This window comes from Meles meles, chromosome 9, assembly GCF_922984935.1.
Source record: "Meles meles chromosome 9, mMelMel3.1 paternal haplotype, whole genome shotgun sequence".
Classification (NCBI taxonomy): domain Eukaryota; kingdom Metazoa; phylum Chordata; class Mammalia; order Carnivora; family Mustelidae; genus Meles; species Meles meles.
The window spans coordinates 73,072,157-73,092,053 of NC_060074.1; the positions used below are offsets into that span (position 1 = coordinate 73,072,157).

General features: G+C 40.2%; 1 pseudogene; it reads right to left on the minus strand.

Moving 5' to 3' along the window:
- Positions 1-4,872: 4,872 nt before the first annotated feature.
- Positions 4,873-5,934, minus strand: LOC123950428 (annotated as a pseudogene).
- Between the last annotated feature and the right edge of the window lie 13,963 nt (positions 5,935-19,897).

Here is a 19,897-nt window from a genome sequence, read left to right on the forward strand (position 1 = left end):
TGTTCTGTAAGAGGAAGACGAGCTATTTTCAGTCCCCTGACAATTTTCCATTCCTTCTTTCTAGAAGATCTAGACAATTTGTCATCATAAGTCCTCTGGGCCGTTGGTTTTCCATCCCATCGCTACAACATGAGATGGAGAATTTTCATCGTTGCGTGCCTGTTTGTATGACTGCTTATGTAACCTATAGGCCTCAGAGAAATATAATGTTGATTTACTTTAGATATTAAGACTTGACTCTATTTTATATTTATTTCCAAAAACATAAAGTCTGAGCATCTTAGCTTGGACTCATTTAGCACCAAGAAATTTGTCTACTAAAGTGGCTCATAGAACTTGAAACAATTATAGTTTCTCCAAAAGCTAAAAAAAAAAAAAAAAAAAAAAAAAACTTTTTAGTCAAGGCCATTCAGCCAAGCTCATGTGAAATGAAAATTCCATTAAATTTTCTAAAACCATTTTGCTGGGCAAGAGGTAAAAATAAATTTAGAAACCCATAAAAAAACCTAAAAGTCATTTAGACAGGCTTCTCTGGGCAAAGGCCTTCAGCGGGTCTCTGTCCATTACTGGAAGCCAAAACATCTAACATCCATTTACTCTTGAATCTTCTTTATTCCCCACCCAGAGCTCACAGTCGGCCTGTTTCTAATTCCTCTGTGCCAGCATATCTGTTAATATCCCAAGTGGCTTCCTTTACAGCCGCGTGATCATCTGTGTATTATTAACTAACCGCAAATTAAAGTCATTACTTGGTGCTTAATTTTATGTAACATTTCTTTGTAATGTGTACAAAAGAAATTTGTTTTTACAGGAGTTTGGTAAATAGTATGTGCCATGATTAATTAGAGAATTTAATGGGTCTGTTGATCTGAAATTAAATTCAGTGCAACAATTTTCTTTAAAGATAATTTTTTAAATGACATTTCAAGGTGTGTGAGCTAAAAAAAGGAAACATCTTGCATTGATGGTCTATACATCCCATTGCAGATCTATCTGTTGGACTTTACCTGCTAAGGGATTCGTTTTTATGTTTCTAAAATCTATAGGCACTCTGAGGAATGGCAACATTCAAATAGCTATTTTAAATCCTTTTTGGACCAAGGTAGGATGTAAATGAACTAACAAGCAAATTCTTAAATACTTGGAGGTTCAGACATGGTTCAGTGTAGTTCACTGCCCTCCAGCTCTTGTGCTCTTCCTCATCTTCGGACACACCAAATGTATTCCCACTTCAGGGCCTTTGGACATGTTCCTTCTGCCTTGACATCTCTCTGCCTGAGTCTTCATGTAGCTCAAATCTTAGACAGGGTGCCTGGCTGGCTCAGTCAGCACAGCGAGCGACTCTTGATCTCGGGGTTATGAGTTCGAGCCCCACATTGGGTGGAGAGATTACTTAAAAATAAAACCTTAAAAAATATCTTAGGGACTTCTCTGACCATCCACATGGAGGAAGTTCCCGTCCCAGTCCCTACCACATCACTGTATTTAATGTTAATTCACAGAATAAGTCTCTCTCTGACATTATCTGGCTTTTATTTGTTCATTGCTTTTCCTCTGTCTCCTCCTAAAAAGGTAAGTTCCTTGAGAGTAAAAACATGTCTACCTTATCCTCTCTGTATCTCCAATACCTAGAACAATGCCTGGTATATTAGTCAGGGCTTCATACATCTTTATGAAATGAACAGATGAATGGCAATGCTCTCACAAACCCCTAGAAATAGCCATGCTCCTGACGGAGAGAGAGAGTATAATTGGCTTTAAAACTTTTCCTGAAGAAACAGAAAGAGAAATTCAGTATTTATTGGCTAGGCATGAGATGCACTAGGAAGAAATGAATAATTAAAATGTGAACAAATTAGGGGCACCTGGGTGGCTCAGAGGGTTAAAGCCTCTGCCTTCGGCTCAGGTCATGATCCCGGGGTCCTGGGATAGAGCCTCGAATTGGGCTCTCTGCTCAGCGGGGAGCCTGCTTCCTCTTCTCTCTCTGCCTGCCTCTCTGTCTACTTGTGATCTCTGTCTGTCAAATAAATAAATAAAATCTTTTTTAAAAAATGTGAACAAATTAAAAGCTGGGAAGGACAGGGATCAAGGTTGTAACTGATTGCTTAGCTTGCACAAACACCAAGTACCGACCAAGAAGTGAAACTGTGCATCAGTTGGCACCTTCTATCTTCATAAGCCCAATAAGCAGTTTGAACAGTTCCTATTAAAAGAAAGGCTACTGTCTTTGCTGATAATAAACTAAAAGATCTGAAGTTTCTTTCAATTTTCTATATTTAAAGCAGGATTCCGAAGGTTGAGATGATGTTTCATAGTACAGGGAGATGAGGAAGAAGAGGCTGCAGGAATGTAACAGAGATCAAGAATAAGAACTGTAACAGATCAAGAATAAGGACTAAGAGATATAAATTTCCATGTTCACTGTCATACTATACTCATGTTTTATACTTAAAATACACTGAAGTCTCTTTCCCAAGACTCCTATGTCTTTAAGGTTCTCCTACAATTCAACATGAAGTTTGTATCAAACCAATAATAATAATAGTAATAGTAATAATAATAATAATAATAATATGGGTCTAGAAGTATTAATAAGATTTTATTTCCCAATTATGAGTGGGGTCTGGAAAATGTCTATTTTCTGACTTTCTGAATGTGCTTAGAATGAATGGAAATCTAGGTGGTTCCGTGTGCAATGAGTTGGAATTTCCTTATGTTCAAATCCCATCTCTGCCATTTATTAACTGTAAACTTTGGCAAGATATTTAATTTCTCTGAGTCTTGGTTTTCTCATCTGCAAAATGGGCCTGCTATAACTCATGTGGATTATATGTAAAACACTTGTTTTCATGGAACCATATGTTAGTCATTTTCCTTATTACTTTTAAGTTTTAAGTTATAATTTAGCATTATCCCCCTGCTAGGTTGTACAGTAATTCAATAGATTTACTATTGACTCACTAATCATATAGTTGTTGTTTTGGTTACTGGTGGTCTGAAACTATTGTGTTTGTAGCGTGAGAGAAAGCAAAAATGTTTTTATATTGGTGTCACTGGGAACTGGGACTATCCCCTTGGGTGACAGCAGACACAAATGTAGGATCAATGAGATTAAGTAAAACCCTCTCATTCTGCAAATAAATCTATAGTTGCAATTCTGATTCATAATGTGTTTTATGTTTAAAAAGGACTCATTTTCTAGTTCTGTCCACTGGAAAGGCCTGTAAACAATGGCTAACCCAATGACAGTGGGCACTCTTGGAACCTTGTGTCTCTAAATACTATACCCCACCAAAGGAACTAAGCCACTTGGAAAGATGGCTGACTCGAGGCTGATTCCAGGCCTCATGAACTTCCAGGAAGTTCATTAAATGAGTCTGGAATATCCTGTCATACCAGAAAGCAAGGAAGCTATGAAAAACTACTGGGATTCTGCCCAAAGGATTTGGTTATCAGCTTAAAGAGGATCCAACTGATCAAAGAGTTAAGGATCAGGAGGTTGATAAATGCAATGGGTTGAAACATATCAAGTATATTCAAATTCCTAAGTTCAGTATGATACCAAAAATGTAGACTCCCCTCTAGAGGATGCCAGGGAACAAATTCATTGAGCTAAAACACAAAACAAACAAACAAACAAAAAATACGTGGTCTCAGAGTGACCAGAGAGTCAGGGGAATTTCCCATTTATAGAAGTTTTCCAGCTAACAAATGAATAAAGACCAATTAAATCAGGATATCACCATTTTGTGACCTCCTAATGAATTAGTGGATCTGAGCAATGACCACCAATGGCTGCTCAGATCACCAAAGAGAGACAATCAAACATTATGTACTTCTTAATACAAGTACGAAACACTGTATAAGAAATAACCTTGACAAAATAATTGAACCTGAATCTTATCAAGCATCTAGATCTAACTGCCAATTTAGAGCTTACAGTGACAGAGTAATATAATAAATCCAAACTGTTGGAAACTCCAAGACAAACACCCAGTTTCTTCAACAATAACAACATCAAAATTGCAAGGAAAAAAAAAAGGAGAGAGAGAATGATAGGGAGATATATAATTTTTTTTACATATAAATATATTTATTTGATCATTTTTTTTAAGGTTTTTTTTTTTTTTTTTTTTTTTTTTTGACAGACAGAGATCGCAAGTAGGCAGAGAGACAGGCAGAGAGAGAGAGGGGGAAGAAGGCTCCACGCTGAGCAGAGAGCCTGATGCGGGCCTTGATCCCAGAATCCCGAGATCATGACCTGAGCCGAAGGCAGAGGCTTAACTCACTGAGCCACCCAGGCGCCTCTTGATCATATTTTAGAAGGCAGAATAGAATCACATCCATTTTTAAAAATAGTATCCCTGTAAACAGACTGAAATTGAGAGCTGCTAGTTTTCTTCAGAAACTTCTGAAGATTGAACATTAGCAGCCTAGAAGCCTTTTCCTTCCCTTCTAGGCTCTCCTGCACTTGTTGGGGGGAAGAGGCTGGTTGACAATTGACATTAAATAAATAGCATATGGTTGAGTTTGCCAAACTTGCCAGACCCTCTCATAGGCAACAAGGTGACTTCACTTATTCTCAAACTAAAGTCCTAGAGTAAGCAAGTAGGCTTATCAAACAGATAATTGAGGGAAGTTCCCACTGTAGATAATTTCCAAAGGTAGGAATGGATGAACTCAGAGCCTAATTGTTCAGTCTTCTCTTTTGCTTCCCAGAATGAGGCATACTATCAATGGTGCTCAGATCCTTGGTTCATTGAGACTTGGTGTAATGCGCTCAGTTCCTTTGATTGAAATGTGTTGGAAAAGCCATCTCTGGGTAGGGAAGAGAAGTTGGTTTATTACAATGATGGTACTATACAAGGAAAATCAAAGCAGCCAACACCAGGCAGTGTCCTTTTTCTCTTGAACTTCAATTATCATCAGCTTCACAGTCTAAGCAAACTCAGCTGGGAGAGCAGGTGGTGAGGTCAGAGAAATGAGGACAATTTTATCCAGATCTGTAGGCCACCTTGATCTTCTTGGATTCCCAGCATGCCTACCTTTGTAGTCAAGATAATTATGGGGGGTTAAGACTCCATTTTTTGACCAGTTCAGTAAAATGGCATACATAGCTGATCATTTTAAGGTATACCATAGATACTATGTTCTTTTCCCATTGAACCCTCCATGGTTTAGATGCATAGACAGCCTCCCCATTTATGCTCAACCACTTCCCAGCACCAAGAAGCTTTCTTGGAACATGGGAACAACCAGTCCATATTTAGTGGGTTCAACATTGAGAAGATAGTTGCCTCCCAAACCTACTGTCTAAATCAGTTCTGAAATGATTTCAGATTCCCTTGCAATGTCAGACAAGGCTCTGTCCCCATTGATAATCCCAGGATGCCTTGTGGATGTGGTGCATATCTCCCACCTGTGATCTAGTGACCTCCCTGGCTTGAATTTGCCTTGACAGTTGTAGTGTCATCCATGGTAACAGGAACACTTCCAACCCCAGAGGTCATTTCCCTTCATCCCTTAAAGAGCTACCCCTGAAGATCCAAGAAAGAAAATTTCTAGAGTTCCAAAAAGTATCAGGACATTCTCATTCTCCATCAGATCAACAGGTCAGGGCCCTGTTAACAAGGTCAAATAGCTCTGGCATTGTTTTCACACTGACAAAACACTGTGTTTTGAAACCATTTTTCATATCAAGTAGACAGTTGATGGAGCCATTCTAAGAGTGAGTGAAAGACTCCAGAGCACATGTTCCTCTTCTGAACAGCTGTTCCCTACTCATCAACTCAGCAGAACATGATGGGGATGGCGTCCCTGGTCCTCAGTCTCCAAGACACAGGCCTTGGCCAGTTGGTGAAGGCTTTGTGATAATTTGTGGTCAGGACTACCTACTGGCTACATGGTTTAAAGGAGTTCAGCCCACTCATGGGGGTGGAAGAGTTACAAGGGGAACTGTGGCCCTAAGTCCGAGGAGCCTGGTAGTTATTGCGCCTGGGGTGGCTCCTCACCCATCCAGTGTACCCATCCCACTCACTGCCCCAGGCCAGCTGGAGAACATGCCTCTGGGGCACTAACTCCCCAAACTCTGCGTCACCCAACTGATCCAGAGTCAAGACTTGGCCACTTCAGGCTGTAGTGGTGCCCAGCCCACACTGAGCCCCCAAGATCCCCCCTGGCCCGACATCTGTCAATTAAGAGAGACTTTTAATTCATCAGTCCTAATGAGTGGACTTTGTGTGGAACCTGACCCAAGCAAAGCAAATGCTTTGTTATGTTCTCTTTTGTTTGAAAGAAAACAGGATTAATCTGGTGTTCCCAGAAGGAAATCTGACAGAATGGAGAGCCTTGGGGTAGAGAGGTTGGGAAGAGTGGGGGTGCAGGCCAAGGAGGTGAATGTGGGACCTCCTCGCTGCCAAACTCGTCTCAACCTCATTTGGCTCTTCTCTTTAATTAGCCCCTCAGTGAAACGTTTTGGTTTAAGTATAATCTTAGACTAGGGATCCAGAAAAAGACCAGCTCTATCACACCAAGCCCTCCATTTCAACTAAAGAGAAAACAGGAGAGAAAGGAGACATATCTCCAAATTCAATTCTGTCTTCAGTTATGCTTTAAAGAGAACTTATGTCATTCACCAAAGAGATATAGTTTCCCCAAGGGAGACAGCAGGTGTACATTTCCTCTCAAGGTTATTTAATTGCTGTCAGGAAGACATACGATTAACAAAACCAAATGCTGGAAATATGAAGTATAGACAATTTTAAAGTTGTTTATAGAGTTGATTACAGTATATCATACAATGTGTTTATATGCCATAAACCTGCCTATCACAGACTGTTCCCACACCTGTGCATCTGCATTAAACAGCCCACCGCTTAGCTGTGCATACATCCCCTGCTGAGACAATGGCCAGCACCCAGCAGAACCCAGCTTCCCCTGATGGCCTCTCCCGGTCACCTTGTATGCACCAGCTTCATTCCAGTGAAGCTGAGGCTGAAGGCCTATGGACCTGTAGTGTCCTCTGCTGCGGTGAGAGCCCTCTGAGCTCCACAAAAGGAGACCAGCAGGAAAATGACAGGCCTTTGGGGGTTCCTCACTGTCTTTTAAGATATTGCTATTCAAAACGGGGCCCGCTGTTGTAATCTTGGTTACCATTCAGAGAGGAGACAAGCATAGAATTGAGAGAAAGCATTTAAAATGTTGAAATCCATTTGTCAGGATGAGTTTATGTCTGTTGAATCTAATAAAAAAATGGGACTTGGGTTTTGTGTGTATTGGTTTTTTTATTCCATTTTTAGTTACTTTAATTGCCCCTTCCAAAATATCAGGCTGTGACAGATTGCAAATTTTAAAAAAAACAACTTCTCTTTCACTCTACATAATTTGAGAAGCACTGCCTTAGAGCGATGGCCCCCACACTTGCCACATCCCCAAGCTTCCCTTGGCACTCTGACAGTTCCCAAGAGTCAGCCAATGGCAAAAATGTGGACCTAGAAAGATGGTCTTCCCAAAGAGGCAAAGGGTCACTCATGGGTGAGAAGCACCAGGGGTTGGTAGATCTCATGAAACCAGCCCAGCTGACCCCTGGTCACAGCATAAACCTAGTCTTTCCAACAGTTAATGGTGTTGAAATGCTAGTCGTTGAAGCAGCAGCAGTCAAGACTTACATAGGACTTATGTAAATACCACTATGTAAGTAGTGGTGCAGCTGCTGTCCTAAATGCTCTACGAATACCAGATGACAAGTGGTTCTTCTCTTTGGAGTGACATATATGCACACCTCCCTATACACGTATACTGGAAAGCATAGCCTCAAGCCAGTTTGCATGGATCTGAAAATCTGCTAATGACTGACCTCTTATTCCATTATTTCAAGACATCATTCCTAATATACTAGAGACACTTATTAAAACACCCAGGAAATAAGAATTTCATGTCCAGATACTAGCCATAGAGCTCAGCTGGAAATTTTTTTTTAACAGAAACAGCATTCCATCTTGGAAAATATGGAGATATTTGGACCTCTGTTTTTATTTTTTGTTGTTGCACTTGGAAATTCTCGGGCAGGAAACAGAGATTCACAAAATACATGTAAGAGGCAAAGACAACAACACCACAAAACTTGCTTCACTGTACAGAGATGTTATTTAGTACCAAGTCTTTCATTTACTAGTTTTCTCCCCACAGATAGGTTGTAAGACTGAGGCACAGTTTAGATATTTCAATACTCCTTACCCCTTGTTGAGGTTTAATAAATGTTCAAATTTTATGAAATCTGTATTCCACAAATGGAATCTATTTGCCCTTGAAGTATGAGCCTTCTTAGACTCTGTGTTAGGCAGGTAAATTCTGCCCTCTCCTGTGATCTCTGCTATATCCAAAGATATCCCACTGCTGTTGGCAGCCAGATTCACTATTTGGCTTTTGAGTGGTCAAAATAAGTTAACCACACACAGATTTTCAGTACATCATTGTAGGGAAGGATGAAGGAGTTCACCCTGAGGAAACTTAAGCAGGGGAAACATTAGCTTCTCCTTCATGTTTCCATGGCCTTTGTCCTTCCTTGGGTTTTAGGGATAACCTGAGGCTTGACTTTGCAGGGTTAATGGATGTTCCCAACCCAACATGAGCAGGCATGGAGATGTTTTCTCCTGACTGACTAAAACCTCTTCTTCTTCTCACAGTTTAAAACCTAAGTGGTAATGCTGAAGCCCAATCAATTAATATTCACGGGAAGCCCATAGCATTCCAGAGCCATGATTCCTGCCCCTAGTTAACATGAATCTCAAGAGACTCTTCTCCACATTAATTCCTTTTGCCCTTCAAGATGAGGTCATGGGTGTAGGCATCCTCCTGAAGGTAGAGAAGAGAAAAAGTGGGCCTCCAAGGCAGCTCAGTGAAAGATAAAATATGAGTTAGTGAAAAGACAAGAAGAAAAAGGTATCTGTTACTTAGTGGGGATGTTTCCAGGGGAAAAAGTCCAAACTTGTTTCATTGTGTTATTTCTTATGTCTCTATAGTAACAAGAAATAGGGCAGTTCCTTATAAAATGCCCTCAAAAAATCGCTGGGGTGCCTGGCTGGTTCAGTTGGTGGAATGAGTGACTTTTAATCTCGGGGCCATGAGTTCAAGTCCTGAGTTGGGTGTAAAGATTACTTAAAAAAAAAATAAAGCATTTTTAAAAAATTGTCATTTTACCTTCCCAGCAAAGTAATGAGAAAGATATTAATATGTCCACTTTATATAAGGACACCAAAACTCAGGAAGAGTAAGTCTTTGTCCCCACATTCATACATACTGGAACAGAGGCAGGACCCTAACTGAAGTCATCTGCCTTTAAGCTCAGTGCTCTTTTACCATCGCAGATACCTTTACGGTCTTTTCCTGGATTTACCATATCCCAAACTGAATTCCCAACTATTCCTCCGAATCTTTCTTCTCTCAATATCTGTATAAGTCTGGGAGTCATCTTTTGACATTTTATTCTCTCACTTTCCCAAATCCAAACCATTAACAAATTATGGTAATTTCATGTTCAAACACCCCTCTTGCTATTTCTAATTCCCCCACGCGGATCAAGCACTCCAGTCATCTATTTGTAAATGCACATCAAAGCAGAATGTGTCCCATTAAGAAGGGAAGGAAGACAGAGCAGTTGGGAGATGAGCTAGATTTCCTTTTAAAAATAAGATTTTGAGGGGAACTTGGGTGACTCAGTCAGTTAAGCATCTGACTCCTATTTTGGCTCAGGTCAGGATCTCAGGGTTTTAGGATCAAGCCCTGCATTGGGCTCTGCACTTAGCAGGGAGTCTGCTTCTCTCCCACTCCCTTTCCCCCTCCCTCCCACTTGAGTGCACTCTCCCTCTCTCTAAACTAAATAAATAAATCTTTTTTTAAAAGTTAGATTTTGAGAGGTTTCTTCAAAAGAAAATAAGGAAAAATTAAGTTTGTGAGTCACCATATTTGCTTGACTATATTGAGAAGTATTTAATTTTTTTTTTTTCTTTTTTACAGATTGAGAGAGAGAGAGAGAGATTACAAGTAGGCAGAGCAGCAGCCAGAGAGGGGAGGAAGCAGGCTCCCTGCCAAGCAGAGAGCCCGATACGGGGCTCGATCCCAGGACCCTGAGATCATGACCTGAGCTGAAGGCAGAGGCCCAACCCACTGAGCCACCCAGGCGCCCCCTATATTGAGAAGTATTAGTTGTAGTCATGGTCGTATCTTTTTTTTTCTTCGAGATTTTATTTATTTATTTTAGAGAGAGAGAGAGAGAGAGAATGCATGAGCAGGGGTGGGAAGGAACAGAGGGGGAGAGGCAGTGGGGGAGAGGCAGAGGGAGAGACAGAATCAGCAGCAGACTCAACACCGAGCTGGAGCCGGCGGTGCGGCTGGATCTCACCACCAAGAGATCATGACCTGAGCTGAAACCAAGAGTCAGATGCTTCACAGACTGAGCCACCCAGGCACCCTGTCATTATCCTACCTTAAGTTTGTATTTTAACTTCTCTAAGTGCAACTGAAATCCTTTCAGGAATAAATCAGAGTTCCAATTAAATGCATGGTGATTTAATAACAAATGAAACTTTTCTTTCACAATCAGACTCTGAAAGCTGGGCAAGAAAATGTTCTTATAATTTTACAGATTGAAAAAATTGAGGTACAGAGAAGCAAAGTGACTTGCCCAGTGTCACACGACAAGACTAGGATCTGGAATACCCACACCCATTTAGGGGCTCTTTTCTCATAGGCTTTGCTAGCCTCTCTGATGCATTCTGTCCTCATATTTTAATGCTAAGATGACCAAAGAATAAAAAGCAATCTAGGAAATTAAAGATTTAGCAGAAGTCTGTGGCACGTACACTGTGGCCCAGATACCATAGTTCTTCTGTTGTTGTTCTAGACACAGTGTGTGTGCTCCAGAAAATGAGAAGCAAAGACCCCAGTCAGAAATTTTCTTAAAGGGCAAGAGTATTAAAAATAACTATAACTACAATAATTTGATAATGAATGCACCATATAAAAAGAGGTAAATTGTGACATCAGAAATGTAAAAGGGTAGAGTTCTTGCATGCAATCCAAGTTTGGTTGTTAATGTTATATCTAGAAAATGTTTTATGCAAGCCTCGTGATAACCACCAAGCAAAAGACTCCAGTATCTTCACAAAAGATAAAGAGAAGGGAATCAAAGCAGTCCACTATGCAAAATCATCAGTTCACAAAGGAAGGCCGCAAGGAAGGAAGAAAGGAACAAAGGGACTAAAAAGCAACCAGAAAACAGTAAGACAGCATTAATAAGTCCTTACATATCAATAAGTATTCTAATGTAAATGAATTAAATTTTCCAATCAAAAGGCAAAGAGTAGCTGGATGGATTAAAAAAACAAGACCCAGGGGGGAGGAGTCAAGATGGCGGAGAAGTAGCAGCCTGAGACTACATCAGGTAGCAGGAGATCAGCTCGATAGCTTATCTAAACATTGCAAACACCTACAATCCAACGGGAGAGCGAAGAGAAGAAGAACAGCAACTCTAGAAACAGAAAATCAACCACTTTCTGAAAGGTAGGACTGGCGGAGAAGTGAATCTAAAACGACGGGAAGATAGACCGCGGGGGGAGGGGCCGGCTCCCGGCAAGCGGCGGAGCAACGGAGCACAAAATCAGGACTTTTAAAAGTCTGTTCCACTGAGGGACATTGCTCCAGAGGCTAAACCAGGGTGAAGCCCACGCGGGGCCAGCGTGGCCCCAGGCCCCGCAGGGTCACAGAAGGATCGGGGGTGTCAGAGTGTCGGAGAGCTCACAGGTATTAGAACGGAGAAGCCGGCTGCAGAGACAGAGCCGAGGACTGAACTCTCAGCTTGGGGTTACCTTGAACTGGTCGCGGGCTGGGTGAGCTCGGAGCGCGGCTAGAGGCTGGGGATACGGGAGTGATTGGGTGCTGTCCTCTGGGGGCGCACTGAGGAGTGGGGCCCCAGGCTCTCGGCTCCTCCAGGCCGGAGACTAGGAGGCCGCCATTTTCATTCCCGTCCTCCGGAACTCTACGGAAAACGTTCAGGGAACAGAAGCTCCCAAAAGCGAACCCGAGCCGATTACTTAGTCCGGCCACCGGTAAGGGCGGTGCAATCCCGCCTCGGGCAAAGACACTTGAGAGTCACTACAACAGGCCCCTCCCCCAGAAGATCAACAAAATATCCAGCCAGGACGAAGTTCATCTATCAAGGAGAAAGCAGGTTCAATTCCTAAGACAGCAGAGCAATTCCAGAGGAGGAGAAAGCAAAGCACGGAACTCATGGCTTTCTCCCCATGATTCTTTAGTCTTGTGGCTACTTCAATTTTTTTTTCTTTTTTCAGTTTTTTTTTCTTTTTTCTTTTTTCTTCTTCTGCTAAATTTTTTAAAACTTTTACCCTTTTCTTTTTTAACGTTTTTTGACTAGTTCATCTAAATATATATATTTTTTCTTTCTTTTTTATATTTTTTATTTGTTTTATTTTTTAAATTTTTTTCTTTTTTTTTCCTTTTTTTTTTCTTTTCTTTTTTTTTCAGAACCTGTTTTTATCCCCTTTCTCCCCACCACAATTAGGGGTCTCTTCTGATTTGGTTACAGCGCATTTTTCTGGGGTCTTTGCCACCCTTTTAGTAGTTTATTTGCTCCTTCATATCCTCTTATCTGGACAAAATGACAAGGTGGAAAAAATCACCACAAACAAAAGAACAAGAGACAGTACCGAAGGCTAGGGACTTAATCAACACAGACATTGGTAATATGTCAGATCAAGAGTTCAGAATGACGATTCTGAACATTCTAGCCGGGCTCGAAAAAGGCATGGAAGATATTAGAGAAACCCTCTCTGGAGATATTAAAGCCCTTTCTGGAGAAATTAAAGAAATAAAATCTAATCAAGTTGAAATAAAAAAAGCTATTAATGAGGTGCAATCAAAAATGGAGGCTCTCACTGCTAGGATAAATGAGGCAGAAGAAAGAATTAGTGATATAGAAGACCAAATGACAGAGAATAAGGAAGCCGAGCAAAAGAGGGACAAACAGCTACTGGACCATGAGGGGAGAATTCGAGAGATAAGTGAGATAAGTGACACCATAAGACGAAACAACATTAGAATAATTGGGATTCCAGAAGAAGAAGAAACAGAGAGGGGAGCAGAAGGTCTATTGGAGAGAATCATTGGAGAGAATTTCCCTAATATGGCAAAGGGAACAAGCATCAAAATCCAGGAGATGCAGAGAACCCCCCTCAAAGTCAACAAGAATAGGTCCACACCCCGTCATCTAATAGTAAAATTTACAAGTCTTAGTGACAAAGAGAAAATCCTGAAAGCAGCCCGAGAAAAGAAGTCTGTAACATACAATGGTAAAAATATTAGATTGGCAGCAGACTTATCCACAGAGACCTGGCAGGCCAGAAAGAGCTGGCATGATATATTCAGAGCACTCAACGAGAAAAACATGCAGCCAAGAATACTCTATCCAGCTAGGCTATCATTGAAAATAGAAGGAGAGATAAAAAGCTTCCAGGACAAACAAAAACTGAAAGAATTTGCAAACACCAAACCAGCTCTACAGGAAATATTGAAAGGGGTCCTCTAAGCAAAGAGAGAGCCTAAAAGTAGTAGATCAGAAAGGTACAGAGACAATATACAGTAACAGTCACCTTACAGGCTAATAATGGCACTAAATTCATATCTCTCAATAGTTACCCTGAATGTTAATGGGCTAAATGCCCCAATCAAAAGACACAGGGTATCAGAATGGATAAAAAAACAAAACCCATCAGTATGTTGCCTACAAGAAACTCATTTTAGACGCGAAGACACCTCCAGATTTAAAGTGAGGGGGTGGAAAACAATTTACCATGCTAATGGGCATCAGAAGAAAGCTGGGGTGGCAATCCTTATATCAGATCAATTAGATTTCAAGCCAAAGACTATAATAAGAGATGAGGAAGGACACTATATCCTACTCAAAGGGTCTGTCCAACAAGAAGATCTAACAATTTTAAATATCTATGCCCCTAACGTGGGAGCAGCCAATTATATCAACCAATTAATAACAAAATCAAAGAAACACATCAATAATAATACAATAATAGTAGGGGACTTTAACACTCCCCTCACTGAAATGGACAGATCATCCAAGCCAAAGATCAACAAGGAAATAAAGGCCTTAAATAACACACTGGACCAGATGGACATCACAGATATATTCAGAACATTTCCTCCCAAAGCAACAGAATACACATTCTTCTCTAGTGCACATGGAACCTTCTCCAGAATAGATCACATCCTGGGTCACAAATCAGGTCTCAACCGGTATCAAAAGATTAGGATTATTCCCTGCATATTTTCAGATCACAATGCTCTGAAGCTAGAACTCAATCACAAGAGGAAAGCTGGAAAGAACCCAAATACATGGAGACTAAACAGCATCCTTCTAAAGAATGAATGGGTTAACCAGGAAATTAAAGAAGAATTGAAAAAATTTCATGGAAACAAATGATAATGAAAACACAACAGTTCAAAATCTGTGGGACACAGCAAAGGCAGTCCTGAGAGGAAAATATATAGTGGTACAAGCCTTTCTCAAGAAACAAGAAAGGTCTCAAGTACACAACCTAACCCTACACGTAAAGGAGCTGGAGAAAGAACAAGAAAGAAACCCTAAACCCAGCAGGAGAAGAGAAATCATAAAGATCAGAGCAGAAATCAATGAAATAGAAACCAAAAAAACAATAGAAAAAATCAATGAAACTAGGAGCTGGTTCTTTGAAAGAATCAATAAGATTGATAAACCCTTGGCCAGACTCATCAAAAAGAAAAGAGAAAGGACCCAAATAAATAAAATCATGAATGAAAGAGGAGAGATCACAACTAACACCAAAGAAATACAGACAATTATAAGAACATACTATGAGCAACTCTACGCCAACAAATTTGACAATCTGGAAGAAATGGATGCATTCCTAGAGACATATAAACTACCACAACTGAACCAGGAAGAAATAGAAAACCTGAACAGGCCCATAACCAGTAAGGAGATTGAAACAGTCATCAAAAATCTCCAAACAAACAAAAGCCCAGGGCCAGACGGCTTCCCAGGGGAATTCTACCAAACATTTAAAGAAGAACTCATTCCTATTCTCCTGAAACTGTTCCAAAAAATAGAAATGGAAGGAAAACTTCCAAACTCATTTTATGAGGCCAGCATCACCTTGATCCCAAAACCAGACAAGGATCCCACCAAAAAAGAGAACTACAGACCAATATCCTTGATGAACACAGATGCAAAAATTCTCACCAAAATACTAGCCAATAGGATTCAACAGTACATTAAAAGGATTATTCACCACGATCAAGTGGGATTTATTCCAGGGCTGCAGGGTTGGTTCAACATCCGCAAATCAATCAATGTGATAGAACACATTAATAAAAGAAAGAACAAGAACCATATGATACTCTCAATAGATGCTGAAAAAGCATTTGACAAAGTACAGCATCCCTTCCTGATCAAAACTCTTCAAAGTGTGGGGATAGAGGGCACATACCTCAATATTATCAAAGCCATCTATGAAAAACCCACCACAAATATCATTCTCAATGGAGAAAAACTGAAAGCTTTTCCGTTAAGGTCAGGAACACGGCAGGGGTGTCCATTATCACCACTGCTATTCAACATAGTACTAGAAGTCCTAGCCTCAGCAATCAGACAACAAAAAGAAATTAAAGGCATCCAAATTGGTAAAGAAGAAGTCAAACTATCACTCTTCGCAGATGATATGATACTATATGTGGAAAACCCAAAAGACTCCACTCTAAAACTGCTAGAACTTGTACAGGAATTCAGTAAAGTGTCAGGATATAAAATCAATGCACAGAAATCAGTTGCATTTCTGTACACCAACAACAAGACTGAAGAAAGAGAAATTAAGGAGTCAATCCCATTCACAATTGTACCCAAAACTATAAGATACCTAGGAATAAACCTAACCAAAGAGGCTAAGAATCTAGACACAGAAAATTATAAAGTACTCATGAAAGAAATTGAGGAAGACACAAAAAATGGAAAAATGTTCCATGCTCCTGGATTGGAAGAATAAATATTGTGAAAATGTCTCTGCTACCTAAAGCAATCTACACATTTAATGCAATCCCTATCAAAATACCATCCATTTTTTTCAAAGAAATGGAACAAATAATCCTAAAATTTATATGGAACCAGAAAAGACCTCGAATAGCCAAAGGAATATTGAAAAAGAAAGCCAAAGTTGGTGGCATCACAATTCCGGACTTCAAGCTCTATTACAAAGCTGTCATCATCAAGACAGCATGGTACTGGCACAAAAACAGACACATAGATTAGTGGAACAGAATAGAGAGCCCAGAAATCGACCCTCAACTCTATGGTCAACTAATCTTCGACAAAGCAGGAAAGAATGTCCAATGGAAAAAAGACAGCCTCTTCAATAAATGGTGCTGGGAAAATTGGACAGCCACATGCAGAAAAATGAAATTGGACCACTTCCTTACATCACACACGAAAATAGACTCCAAATGGATGAAGGACCTCAATGTAGAAAGGAATCCATCAAAATCCTTGAGGAGAATGCAGGCAGCAACCTCTTCAACCTCAGCCGTAGCAACATCTTCCTAGGAACAACGGCAAAGGCAAGGGAAGCAAGGGCAAAAATGAACTATTGGGATTTCATCAAGATCAAAAGCTTTTGCACAGCAAAGGAAACAGTTAACAAAACCAAAAGACAACTCACAGAATGGGAGAAGATATTTGCAAACGACATATCAGATAAAGGGCTAGTGTCCAAAATCTATAAGGAACTTAGCAAACTCAACACCCAAAGAACAAATAATCCAATCAAGAAATGGGCAGAGAACATGAACATACATTTCTACAAAGAAGACATCCAGATGGCCAACAGACACATGAAAAAGTGCTCCACGTCACTCGGCATCAGGGAAATACAAATCAAAACCACAATGAGATATCACCTCACACCAGTCAGGATGGCTAAAATTAACAAGTCAGGAAATGACAGATGCTGGAGAGGATGTGGAGAAAGGGGAACCCTCCTCCACTGTTGGTGGGAATGCAAGCTGGTGCAACCACTCTGGAAAACAGCATGGAGGTTCCTCAAAATGTTGAAAATAGAACTACCCTATGACCCAGCAATTGCACTACTGGGTATTTACCCTAAAGATACAAACATAGTGATCCGAAGGGGCACGTGTACCCGAATGTTTATAGCAGCAATGTCTATAATAGCCAAACTATGGAAAGAACCTAGATGTCCATCAACAGATGAATGGATAAAGAAGAAGTGGTATATATACACAATGGAATACTATGCAGCCATCAAAAGAAATGAAATCATGCCATTTGCGACGACGTGGATGGAACTAGAGCGTATCATGCTTAGTGAAATAAGTCAATCGGAGAAAGACAACTATCATATGATCTCCCTGATATGAGGACATGGAGAAGCAACATGGGGGGGTAGGGGGATAGGAGAAGAATAAATGAAACAAGATGGGATTGGGAGGGAGACAAACCATAAATGACTCTTAATCTCACATAACAAACTGGGGGTTGCTGGGGGGAGGTGGGATTGGGAGAGGGGGAGGGGGCTATGGACATTGGGGAGGGTAAGTGCTATCGTGAGTGCTGTGAAGTGTGTAAACCTGGCGATTCACAGACCTGTACCCCTGGGGATAAAAATACATTATATGTTTATTAAAAAAAAAAAAAATTGGAAGGGGAGGCGAACCATAAGTGACTATGGACTCTGAAAAACAACCTGAGGGTTTTGAAGGGTCAGGGGTGGGAGGTTGGGGGAACAGGTGGTGGGTAATGGGGAGGGCACGTTTTGCATGGAGCACTGGGTGTTGTGCAAAAAGAATGAATACTGTTACGCTGAAAAAAATAAATAAAATGGGGGAAAAAAAAAGAAGAGCTGGAAGGGGAAAAAAAAACAAACAAACAAACAAAAAAAAAAACAAGACCCAGTTATCTGTTGCCTATAAGAGACAACGTTCATACCACCCAGAATCATCTATAAATTCAATGCAATCCCTATCAAAAATCTATTGACATTTTTCAAGAAATAGAAAAAACAATCCTGAAACTCATGTGAAACCATAAAAAATCCTGAACGCCCAAAGTATGAAGAACAAAGCTGAAGGCATCATGCTTCCTGATTTCAAACTAGATTACAAAGCTTTAGTAATCAAAACAGTATGGCACTTGCAAAAATACAGGCACACAGAGCAATGGAATAGAAGAGAGAGCCCGAAATAAGCCCCTACATGCAAGTCAACTGATATTTGACAAGGGAGCCAAGAATACTCAATGCGGAAAGCAGAGTCTCTTTAATAAAGGGTGCTGGGAAAGCTAAGATAACCACATGCAGGAGAATGAAACTGGGCCCCTATCTTATACCACACACAAAGATTAACTCAAAATGAAATAAAGACTTAAAACAGAAGAACTGAAAACCATAAAACTCCTAGAGGAAAGCACAGGGGAAAACCTTTTTGACACTGGTTCTGGCAATAATTTTTTAGATATGACACCACAAGTATAAGCAACAAATGCAAAACTTAAAACTGGGACTACATCAAACTATACAGCTTCCGCACAGCAAGAGAAACAACCAACAAAATGAAAAGGCAGCCTATGAAATGGGAGAAAATATCGGCAAATCATATATCCGATAAGCGGTTAAAATCCAAAAGATATAAAGAACCCATAAAATTCAATAACAAAACAAAAAAAAATCTAATTTAAAATGGGCAGAGGAACTGAACAGATAGTTTTCCAAAGAAGATATACAAATAGCCAATAGATAGACACATGAAAAGTGCTCAGTATCACTGATCATCAGGGAAATGCAAATGGAAACTACAAGGAGCTATCACCCCACACCTTTAGATAACCAGCATCAAAAAGACAAGAAATAACAAGTGTTGGTGAGGGTGTGGCAAAAAGGGAATCTTTGTGTACCATTAGTGGGAATGTAAATGAATACAGAAACTTGGAAAACAGCATAGAGTTTTCTCAAAAAATAAAGAATAGAACTACATACGATCCAGCAAATGCAATGCAGGGTATATATTCAAAGGAAATGAAAATAAGGTCTCAGAAAGATATCAGCATTCCCATGTCAACTGCAGCATTATCCGCAACAGCCAAGACATGAAAACAACCTAAATGTCCATCAAAGTAGGAAGGAAGATGTTCTCTGTGTGTGCGTATACATATATACGTGTGTGTGTGTGTGTATGTATATATACTTAATATATGGAATATTATTCAGCTAAGAGAAAGGAGGAAATCCTGCCTTCGCAAAAACATGCATGTACCTTGAGGGCATTATTCTAAGCGAAATAAGTCAAACAGAGAAAGACAAATACTGCCAGCTATCACTTACATGCAGAATCTTAAAAAATAATAATAATAATAATAAGTCACCGACACAGGCAGTAGAATGGTGGTTACCAGGAGCTAGGTAGGGCATGGGGAAATACAGAAATGTTGGCCAAAGGGTACAAAACTGCAGTTACAAGAAGAGTAAGCTTGGGGAGATCTAACGTTCAGCCTGGTGAATGTAATTAACCATATGCAGTGTATACCTGAAAGCTGCTTAGAGAATAGATCTCATATGCTGACACCACAGAAAAAATACGGCAATTATGTGAAGGGACAGAGGTATTCACCAGTGCTCTGGTGGTGGTCTTTTCCCAAAAGAAATATCTCAAACCAACATGTCTCACACCTTAAGCTTATACAATCTCATGTGTCAATTATATCTCAACAAAACTGGGGGAAAAGATCTTCTCTTTATCAGGGAAACAACAATTCTACAGGGAAAAACTC